The sequence below is a fragment of the Chelon labrosus genome (assembly GCF_963514085.1).
Source record: "Chelon labrosus genome assembly, chromosome: 2".
Classification (NCBI taxonomy): Eukaryota; Metazoa; Chordata; class Actinopteri; order Mugiliformes; family Mugilidae; genus Chelon; species Chelon labrosus.
This window is the reverse complement of record NC_140338.1, coordinates 3,510,787-3,521,889: the sequence shown is the minus strand read 5'-3', so window position 1 is coordinate 3,521,889 and position 11,103 is coordinate 3,510,787. Positions and strand designations below refer to the sequence as shown.

Genomic DNA, 11,103 nt, shown 5'->3' with positions numbered 1-11,103 from the left:
CAGCATTCCCCCTGTCCAAGTGTGACAGTGTGTGATGGAGCAGGTAGAGGATGGCGCCCTCCACCTCCACCTTCTCCTGGTAAGCAAACTGTCAGGGCAACTGGTCTGTAGTCATTCATCTCCCTCGGGTGTGACTTCTTAGGGACATGGATGATGCAGGATGTCGTCCACGGCATGGGAGACTCCTAAGGTGTAGGCTCAGGTTAGATGCATGCTGAAGGGGCTCCCCTAGCTCAGAAGCACAGGCACTAAGTAATCGAGGGGATACTCTGTCTGGGCCGGCTGATTTTCATGGATGAAGCCTCCTTAGTTGTCTGATCACCTGAGCCGAAGTGATGGTGGTGGTGGAGTGAGGGGTGGTTACAAGCCACTTGTCTGCAGCAATGACTGTGGAAGAAACAGCATGTTTCTATAGAAGTTCAATAACTCATCAATAATCAGTAAATCTCTACTTAAACTGTGTTTTTTCTCTCTTTCTCTCTTGTTGTCAGTGTGTAGACATGTCTACTGCCAGATGTCTGAGATCTGAAGATCAGTTTCTGTGCTCCATCTGTCTGGATGTGTTCACTGATCCAGTCTCTACATCATGTGGACACAACTTCTGCAAACACTGCATCACTCAACACTGGGATACTACTGACCTGTGCAAGTGTCCCATGTGTAATAAGTTGTTTGACACAAGACCTGAACTAGACATCAACACTTTCATCAGTGAGATGGTTGCTCAGTTCAGACATGAATCTCAACAGAAAGCCAGCAGCAGCAGCTCAGAGCAACAAGCTATCAAACCAGGAGAAGTTCCCTGTGACGTCTGCACTGGAACCAAACTGAAGGCCCTGAAGTCCTGCCTGGTGTGTCTGCTCTCCTACTGTGACTCTCACCTGGAGCCTCATCTGACAGTGTCACGCCTGAAAAGACATCAGCTGATCCACCCTGTGGACAACCTGGAAGACAGGATGTGTAGGAAGCACGATAAACCTCTGGAGGTGTTCTGCAAGACCGACCAGACGTGTCTGCATGCTCTGCTCTGTTTTAGACCACAAGACACATGAGTTTGTTCCTCTGAAAGAAGGATATGAAGGAAAGAAGGCAGAGCTGGGGAAGACAGAGGATGAAATTCAGCAGATGATCCAGAAGAGACGACTGAAGATTGAGGAGATGAAAGAGTCACTGAAGATGAGTAATGATGCTGCAGACAGAGAGAAAGCAGAAGGTGTTCAGGTCTTCACTGCTCTGAAGGAGTCTGTTGAGAGAGGCCTGAACCAGCTCATAAAGGAGATCGAAGACAAACAGAAAACAACAGAGAAACAGGCTGAAGGTTTCATCAAAGATCTGGAACAGGAAGTCTCTGAGCTGATGAAGAGGAGCTACGAGATAAAGCAGCTCTCACACTCTGAAGACCACCTCCACCTCCTCCAAAGCTTCTCCTCCCTGAAAGCTGTTCCACCCACCAAGGACTGGACAGAGGTCAGCATCCGTCCACCATCATATGAGGGGACTGTCGTGAGAGCTGTGACTCAGCTGGAGGAAACACTCAGTAAAGACATGAGGAAGCTACTGCTTGAGGCTGAGCTGAAGAGGATCCAACAGTATGCAGTGGATGTGACTCTTGATTCTGATACAGCACATCCTGACCTCATCCTGTCTGATAACGGAAAACAAGTGAATCATAGTGATGTGAAGAAGGATCTTCCAGACAACCCAGAGAGATTTTCTACATGTGTTTGTGTTTTAGGAAATAAGAGTTTCTCTTCAGGTAGATTTTACTTTCAGGTTCAGGTTAAAGGAAAGACTGACTGGGATCTAGGAGTGGTCAGAAAGTCAATCAAAAGGAAGGGAAAAATCACAGCAAATCCTCAGAATGGTTTCTGGATTATATGGTTGAGAAATGGAAATGAATACAAGGCCTGTGCTGGTCCTTCAGTTTGTCTCTCTCTTGGTTATCATCCTGAGAAGGTGGGGGTGTTTGTGGATTATGAGGAGGGTCTGGTCTCCTTTCATGATGTAGATACTGCAGCTCTTATCTTCTCCTTTACTGGCTGCTCCTTTACTGACAAACTTTACCCATACTTCAGTCCTAGTCTGAATCATGGTGGTAATAACTCTGCACCTCTGATCATCTGTCCTGTCAATCAAACTGTCTGATCCATTTAATGATGAAGCTTTGAGATCAATGAATGAACTTATTGATCTTCACACTTTGTTCACTCTGTACATATATGCTTTAATACTACAATACTGGTACAGCGGTGAACACAAAGATATTAATGGATTAGAGAGATACGGTACAAACTGATGTTCTGGAATGAAAACATTTTGTTGGGAATTATGGTAAAATGTTCATATCAACTTGTTTTCTTTCATTAATGTGTTCATTCCTTCATTCTTCAATTCATCAGTATAGATTTAATGGTTGTTGGACTTTTACCTTTTACTTGTTTTAATGTTTTTTCACTGTTGATTCATGAAACTCTTCACCCTGTAACACCCAGTGATGGATCCATCATGAAAAACACATGTGTGTAATTTGTGATGATTGTAAAATGAGCTACAATTAAAGGCCAAGAGCTGTGTACTGGGTTGTGTCAACTATGTTTCTTTCTGGTGTCACCACCTTTAACATAGTTTCATTGACCAGTTTTTGATCAGAAATATTTTTGAAAACAGATGTAACATGTACAGATAAAACAATATCCTGTGATATCATCTAAATACATACATGTAGTTCTACAAGTGTCCTCATGCATGTCAGAGTGTATTGTTCCTTCATGTGGCTATACTTCAGATGCTGCAGCTTTATATAGTCTTTCCATCTCCTGTGGAACCAGCTCCCAATTTGGTTTCAGGAGGCAGACACCCTCTCTATGTTTATGTTAAGTTTATAAATGTACTTTTTGATGTAGGTTATAATTTGATGAACTGAACCATGGTCACATCGTCACTGAACCTTCTCGTGTTCATTGCTTAAGTACTATTGTTGTGACGAAGATGACTTTTATTTTTATGTTTATATACAGCAATCGACTAAAACATTAAATGATATCTACTTTAATCTTGCTTCCGAGTCCTTCAATATATCAAGTTATTTTCTTTGCTCCCAGAACTTATTCTCTCTCCCTGAATTATGAAGAAGTGTGTTTGAATGAGCTGCTTTCTCTACTTAAATGAATCAGCTTCAACATTTTGAATCTCTCTGTTCTGTATCCTCACTGCTGCCAGCCTCCTGACCAGCCTCCTGATGGTCTTCAAATATGACCTCTCCAGTCTGCTTTCCCTTCGAGCCAACCCCCTGAACTATCTGGGCCCATGCTCTGTCCCTGGGCCAACTTAAAATATCTTGGTCATTTTCTTATCCTTCTGGCTGAACACCTGATCTATCTGTTTACCCCGGTCTCTGTCTCCACCTCCTGGACATCCTGAAGCAGATATTTGATAAAATTCGGTTACATTTTAAACACTAAAACTTTCTTTAAATGTTATATTTGAAAAGACTTTGCATGGATATATTGAACATGACCGTAGATACGTCTCTCTAAACTGGCTGACATTTTTTGAGATCTTAGTAGTAGTTGGAGATGAACTCTGGATTTTCTTTATCACTTTTTTCACTTGTCATAATCCACAAACACCCCCACCTTCTCAGGACGAGAACGCAGAGAGAGACTGACTGAAGGATCAATATTGGCTATATACTCATTTCCGTACATTAAACTTAGAGTCCAGAAACCATTCTGAGAACTTTCTCTGGCCACTCCTAGATCCCATGTAGTCTTTCCTTCCACTTGAACGTGAAAATAAAATCTACCTGAAGAGAAACTCTTCTTTCCTAAAACACAAACACATTTAGAAAATCTCTCTGGTTTATCTGCAAGATTCTTTCTCACGCCTCCACAGTGAACTTGTTTTCCATCATCAGACAGGATGAGTTTAGGATGTACTTGATCAGGATCAAGAGTCACATCCACTGCATAATGCTGGAGCCTCTTCAGCTCAACCTCAAGCAGCTTCTTCATGTCTTGACAGAGTGACGTGACCATCATGGACCCAACGGACAGTATCTTGTTCAATGAGGCAGAGAAAAAAAGGCAAGTTGCCTTGTACTATTTGGACCAAATGTTGGATTGTAAACCGTGGCTTAGGCCCGAGTTCCGTTTAGCCATGAGGGCTCTGACAGGGAGGCATGGCCCTTGTAGATGCCATGAAGCAGGCCTGCTTGCCGGCAGCCTCTGGCACCCCAGTCTGCCGGCCACATGGTGGTGGTTCCCCATCCTGCTAGCCACCAACCAGCCAACCCCCCAGCGAGCTGCTCCAGCTCCTTCCCCTACCGGCCCAGAGGGTCTGCTCATGTCCTACTCCGGCTCCGGCTCCGGCTCCGAGGGTTGCCTCCGCTCCGGTCGAGTTTGGACTTTTGTGACTTTGGTTATTTAGGGATTTTGGTTATTTAGGGAAGTGTGGGTACCTGACAGAAAATGACACTGAATCCACATTTTTGTGAAGATTTGGGCTTTTAAAGGCTGTGGTCTTAAACATTTGATCAGCTGATGAACAGCCTATTTCAGTTTAATGGTTGTTTGCAATGAATTGCTTACTCAAATTGTTTTCATGTCTCACTCCATTTCTTCTTTTTGCATTTTGAAGCACTACTTAGAACCTTCTTAAGATCCAACAGTGTAAAATGTAAATTCTTGCAATTTTTCAACTAGTCTTAAAATTTTGAGTGTACTCACCGTGCACCTCCACCATCTTGTGAAAGAAAACGACCACTAGAGGGCAGCGTTCATACAAACATAGTAAACATTTGAAGACCAACGCTCTGCTTGTTAAATGACGCCCCAGTACAAGATGATGGTGCCCGTTTCTGCCATATTTGAGCTTCACTTCACTACACTGGGAGGAAGTGAGGATGCATCGGCCATCTTAGTTTGCATTTAGAGAAAACTAACTTGGATGAAAGTCACCGCATGTCACGGGCTGAATTTGAAATTCAGAAAGATGAAGTGAATTGGTTTTAAAATGATAATTAAAATAAACTTTCTGTTGAGTTTTTTTTTTTTTTTTTTACTGCTTCTGGATTTTCATGTCATTTTGTTTAGAAGCAAGCGTGGCGCATATTGTCGGCTTTACAGTTTTTATATGAACACAAAGAGGAAGAAACACCAATTGGTCCTAAGGATGACGCCTTCGTCCTCCTGCTTTCGGGTTTATTAAGTTTTGATCATTTCAAGCATTTCTTTAGCATGTTGAAATAAATGGTTTGGTGAAGAATCTGAAAAAAAAGAGAAACAGATTCATTTCCTCTCATCTGTTTGCAGGTTTTCTTCTCCGAGGTTCAAGCTAACGTATTTTCACAGAAGTCGTCTTAAAACCAGAACAAAATAAAATCTGAAACACATGGAAATATAATTAAACGGTTACTGTTCCTTCAGTTGACTTCCTGTTTATATGTGACATTTACACATATTTATATCAGACTGTCGGCCAATTGCGGCCAACAAATGAAACATAATCATGAACATCAGCGATTTCTGTGTCGTTTAATTCAACTCATTAACTCAATACACAAGACATAATTAGAATGACAAGAGCTGGTTGGTGGATCTTAGACTTAGACTTAGATAAACTTTATTGATCCACAAGGGAAATTGCTTGGTTACAGTAGCTTAGTTGTCCATAAAAACACACTCTTAAGAACCTCAGATAAAAAGAAAAGATTAAATTAAATAAAATAGAAATAAAAATCTCCTTTGGTCTTTATCGCTAAGCTAAGCTAACTGGCTTCATGTTTAACAGACATGTCTCTTTTTCTTTCCTGGTTTAAACTGATTGTATACAAATACATGATTTTATTTATTTTGCCATTTTATGTATAAATCACTATATAATATCCTGTTTTGTTTGTTTTTTGGATGATGACTGAGTTAATCAATAAATAAAACGTCAAGTTTCCAATCAGTAAACGTGACATGATTATTTTCAGTAACATTAAGGAATAACAATACAAAGTGAACAATTCTCTTGTTCAGAGACTCATATGAGCTAATGCTAATGCTAATGCTAATACTAGGTGACCAGGATCATTTCAACCTTTCAACCTTGTCCTAAATGATTACAAATGTTCATCTGTAGCTAATTATCTGATGTGTAAAGTTTTTAGCTCCTAATTTCATGTTTTAACGAATAATTTAATCTTAGCTAGCACAAGACGAGACGTCACAGATAAAAATTAAATAAAACAGATGATTTAATGAGGTGACGTTCAGAAAGAATCTGCTTGTTAAACTAATCAGATCTGGGTTAGTTTATGAGTTTACTGCAAATTATGCTTAATGAGTGGTTCAAGGATTGAGACTGGAGTCAGGTTGAGGTTAGCCTAGCCTAGCCTAGCCTAGCCTAGCGTAGCTTAGCATTAAGAAGCAGGAGTAAGGAGCTGACCTGGTGTTACCATTTCCTTGAATTGAGCAAAGTCTCCTGAAATCTCAAGATCATGCGTTTTGTATCAGCCTGTCTTTAAATAGGTGTAATAACACAGCTATTGGATTGAGCAACAAATAGCAGCATCCTGTGCAATTTATATACATGAATACTAAACATACGCTGTTGAGACCTGTCATTCTTCGGAGGAGTATATATTCAAGTGTAAACTAGTTCACGTTACGTCTGGAGTTGTTTCCTCTGGGTTTTGATCAACTCTCTTTAAATAATGTTAAATGTCCATGGTCTAAAAAATCTAGAGCACAAACATCGGGTTTTAAAAAGTGGCAGCAACGTCAGTTTTAATCAGTGAACAACACAAATAGCTTCACATGCTGCGTGAGTTGTTCGAGCCATTTTCGCAGATTTTCACAACGCAAGCACAACGTTGTTTGAGACGTACAAAAATATTTCTGATTTGTTATGAGACCAGAGTAAATTTATGCAGTTAAAATCTCTAGAGGCTATGACAACATTTACAAATCGCAGTCTACATTTGTTTTTGTCCTCAAACATTCATTCAAGTTCCTGAACTCTGCTCTAACCACCCTGAACAAACAAAATGCTGACATCAGCATGTGTCTATTTTTGTTGAAGACTGCCTGATTATACAGATTTTTTATTTTTTATTTTTTTTGGCTGTTTCATAATGTTGTTTTTAAATGTTTTTATGAGCCTGTCAAAGACGGGTTTCTGTCCCTCATAACGGACAATAAAAACGATCACGTCTGAAATTGAAGCACAAAACAAACCTTGAGAAACAGTGGAAGTAAGAGGAAGTGGTCAAAGAATAGATTCAACGTTACTTTCCTGAAATGAAACTCAAAATTTGTAAGAGCAACGGCAGAGCTGAAGTCCAGACGAATCTCACGACGAAAATTCAACTGAGCTCATCTGTTCTTTCTCAACATCTGTCTCAAATACTGGTGAGTACAGCTGATAATATTTACTGTGTTTCAACAACCAGCATCAAAACTTAGAACTTCAGTCCAACAGGAAGTTCCACTCTTTCCACTTCATACTGACTCTGTCAGATTAAATCAACTGTAGATAGATAAATAGATTATTTATCCAGAGGGAAATTCAGTGTCCAGTAGCTTCATCGCATAGAAACAGATATGGAATAATAATATAACTATACAGTGGGTAAAATAAGTATTTGATACACTGCAGATTTTGCAAGTTTCCCCCCCTTATAAAGAATGGAGAGGTCTATAATTTTCACGATAGGTACACTTCAACTGTGAGAGACAGAATCTAAAACAAAAATCCAGAAAATCACGTCTTATGATTTTTAAATAATTAATTTGCATTATATTGTATGAAATAAGTATTTGATACACTAGAAAAACAAAACTTTATATTTAGTACAGATCCAATTACAGAGATCAAACGTTTCCTATAGTTCTTGACCTGGGGCCTCATGTACTAAGAGTTGCGTAGATTTCCTTCTAAATCGTGACCTAAGTTCAGATTTAGAAGCATTTCGAAGCACATTTCCTTTGTACATCCCGATTGAGCGTACCCGACTCCTCCCTGTCCACGCCCCTTTTAAATATGCAACTCCCCGTCCACGCCCATTTTAAATATGCAAATTATATTTAAATTGACCCTGCACCTGAGATTCCCCTCTCTGGAGACGCTACTCACTGGAGTGGAGATGCACAAAAATGTGTTCTTTGGCACACTGCCACAGTGTTGGTTACTTGCATTTGCGCATCACGTATGATCTGTACATTGATCGAATGAAAATGTTTCCTGTTGACATTTACAAATTCATGCGATGGCGCTTTTATAGCAATGTGTGTGCAGTCGATAGCTCTGATTACATTCAGAAAACCGTTTCTCGCTGCAGATTGCTCTTTAATGTTGACCTGTTCAGCTGCATTGTATGGGAATCTGATATACCTGGCTGACATGAGGATAACTCCGTCCCGCACTGCTGGCATGGCTCTGCTCAGGGTCGACCGGCACAGTCCCGATCGGTCGGAGTAGTTTTCACATTGATGACAGTTTCCCGGCATCACCTCTAAGTGTCACCAAAGGATCGACATCTGTAGAATCCTACTTACGTCAGCCACGTCGTTGGCGTAGGGACGTACAAAATTCCCGGACATTTCACTCTTGATACATCTGAACTTTTACGTGAGCGAGTACTTACGTAACGTTTTTGTACTTAAGCAACGTTCGTACATGAGGCCCCAGGTTTGCACACACTGCGGCAGGGATTTTGGCCCACTCCTCCATACAGATCTCCTCCAGATCTTTCAGGTTTGGAGGCTGTAGCTGGGCAACACGGAGTTTCATCTCCCTCCAAAGATTTTCTATTGGGTTTAAGTGTAGAGACTGACTAGACCACTCCAGGACCTTGGAATGCTTCTTACGGAGCCACTCCTTAGTTGCCCTGGCTGTGTGTTTTGGGTCATTGTCATGCTGGAAGACCCAGTCACGACCCATCTTCAATGCTCTCACTGAGGGAAGGAGGTTGTTGCCCAAAATCTCGCAATACATGGCCCCATCCATCCTCTCCTCAATACGGTGCACTCGTCCTGGCCCCTTTGCAGAAAAGTACCCCCAAAGCATTATGTTTCTACCCCCATGCTTCACAGTTGTGATGGTGTTCTTGGGATTGTACTCATCCTTCTTTTTCCTCCAAACATGGCGAGTGGCGTTTATACCAAAAAGTTAACTTTTGGTCTCATCTGACCACATGACCTTCTCCCATGCCTCCTCTGGATCATCCAGATGGCTATTGACAAACGTCAGACAGGCCTGGACATGTGCTGGCTTGAGCAGGGGGACCTTGCATGTGCTGCAGGATTTTAATCCACGGCAGCGTAGTGTGTTACTAATGGTAACCATTGAGACTGTGGTCCCAGCTCTCTTCAGGTCATAGACCAGGTCCTCCTTTGTAGTTCTGGGCTGATCCCTCACCTTTCTCATGATCATTGACACTCCACGAGGCGAGAGCTTGCATGGAGCCCCAGTCCGAGGGAGACCGACTGTCATCTTGAGTCCCTTCCATTTTCTAATAATTGCATCAACAGTTGTTGCCTTCTCACCAAGCTGCTTGCCTATTGTCCTATAGCCTATCCCAGCCTTGTGCAGGTCTACAATTTTGTCTCTGGTGTCCTTAGATAGCTCTATGGTCATGGCCATGGTGGAGCGGTTGGAGTGTGATGGATTGTGTGTGTGGACAGGTGTCTTTTATACAGATTTAAACGAGTTAAAACTGGTGCAATTAAAACAGGTAACGAGTGGAGGATAGGAAGGCTTCTTAAAGACCAGCTAACAGGTCTGTGAGGGCCAGAATCCTTGCTGGTTGGTAGGTGATCAAATACTTATTTCATGCAATAAAATACAAATTAATTATTTAAAAATCATACAATGTGATTTTCTGGATTTTTACTTTAGATTCTGTCTCTCACAGTTGAAGTGTACCTATGATGAAAATTGCAGACCTCTCCATTCTTTATAAGGGGGGAAACTTGCAAAATCTGCAGTGTATCAAATACTTATTTTCCCCACTGTATATATAACCACAGTCCAGTTGGTTCCTCACAGGGAGGCGTTGTAGAGTCTTATGTCCTGAGGGACAAACGACCTCCTCAACCTGTCCATGGAGCAGGACAGAGACAGCAGCCTGTAACTGAACAAGCTTCTCTGTCTGTCTATGGTATCCTGTAGAGGGTGGTGGACATTGTTCATGATTTACCAGATTCTGTTCAAGGTCCTTTCTTCTACCACTGATTTCAGGCACTCCATCTCTGTCCCTACCACAGAGTCCTCCTTCTGTATCAGCTTGTCCAGCCGTGAGGTGTCCTTCTTCTTAGTGCTGCCTCCCCAGAACACCACAGCGTAGAAGAGGACACTGGCAACGATAGTCTGGTAGAACATGTCCAGGAGCTTCTGGCAGATATTAAACAACCTTAGCCTCCTGAGGAAATAGAGATGTCTCTGACCTTTTTTGTATAATGAGTCTATGTTAGATGGCCAGTACAGTTTGTGATCCAGATGTAGCCCCAGGTACTTATAGGTCTGAACCACCTCTACACACTCCAAGTTGATGGTTACAGGCTGCAGGTGAGGCCTAGACCTCCAGAAATCCACTACCATCTCCTTGGTTTCAGCTGTTTTGATCAGAAGATGGTTCTCTCCGGTGAGATGAAGTTGTTCACCAGATTCTTGTATTCCTGCTCTTGTCCATCCATGATACACCCCACAATTGTAATGTCATCTAAGAACTTCTGCAGGCGACATCACTCTGTGTTGTAGTTGAAGTCCGAGGTGTACAAGGTGAATAGGACAGGGGAGAGCACAGACCCCTGTGGTGCTCCAGTGCTGCTGACGATAGTCCTGGACGTCCAGTTCCCCAACCTGACATACTGAGGTCCCCCAGTGAGATAGTCCACTATCCAGGAAGTGAGTTGTGAGTCCACTCCCATCTCTGTGAGCTTGTTCTTCAGTAACAGGGGTTGGATGGTGTTGAATGACCTGATGGTGTCAGGGGTGGTTACAAGCCACTTGTCTGCAGCAGTGACTGTGGAAGAAACAGCATGTTTCTTTAGAAGTTCAATAACTCATCAATAATCAATAAATCTCTACTTAAACTGTGTTTTTTTTTCTCTCTTT

At 41.8% G+C, this 11,103-nt stretch overlaps 1 pseudogene across 1 annotated transcript; it reads left to right on the top strand.

The window, feature by feature from the left end:
- The first annotated feature begins 500 nt into the window (after positions 1–500).
- Positions 501–2,149, top strand: LOC311501043 (zinc finger protein RFP-like; annotated as a pseudogene). Its single transcript has one exon. The product of its transcript is annotated as a zinc finger protein RFP-like (transcript).
- Positions 2,150–11,103: the final 8,954 nt, after the last annotated feature.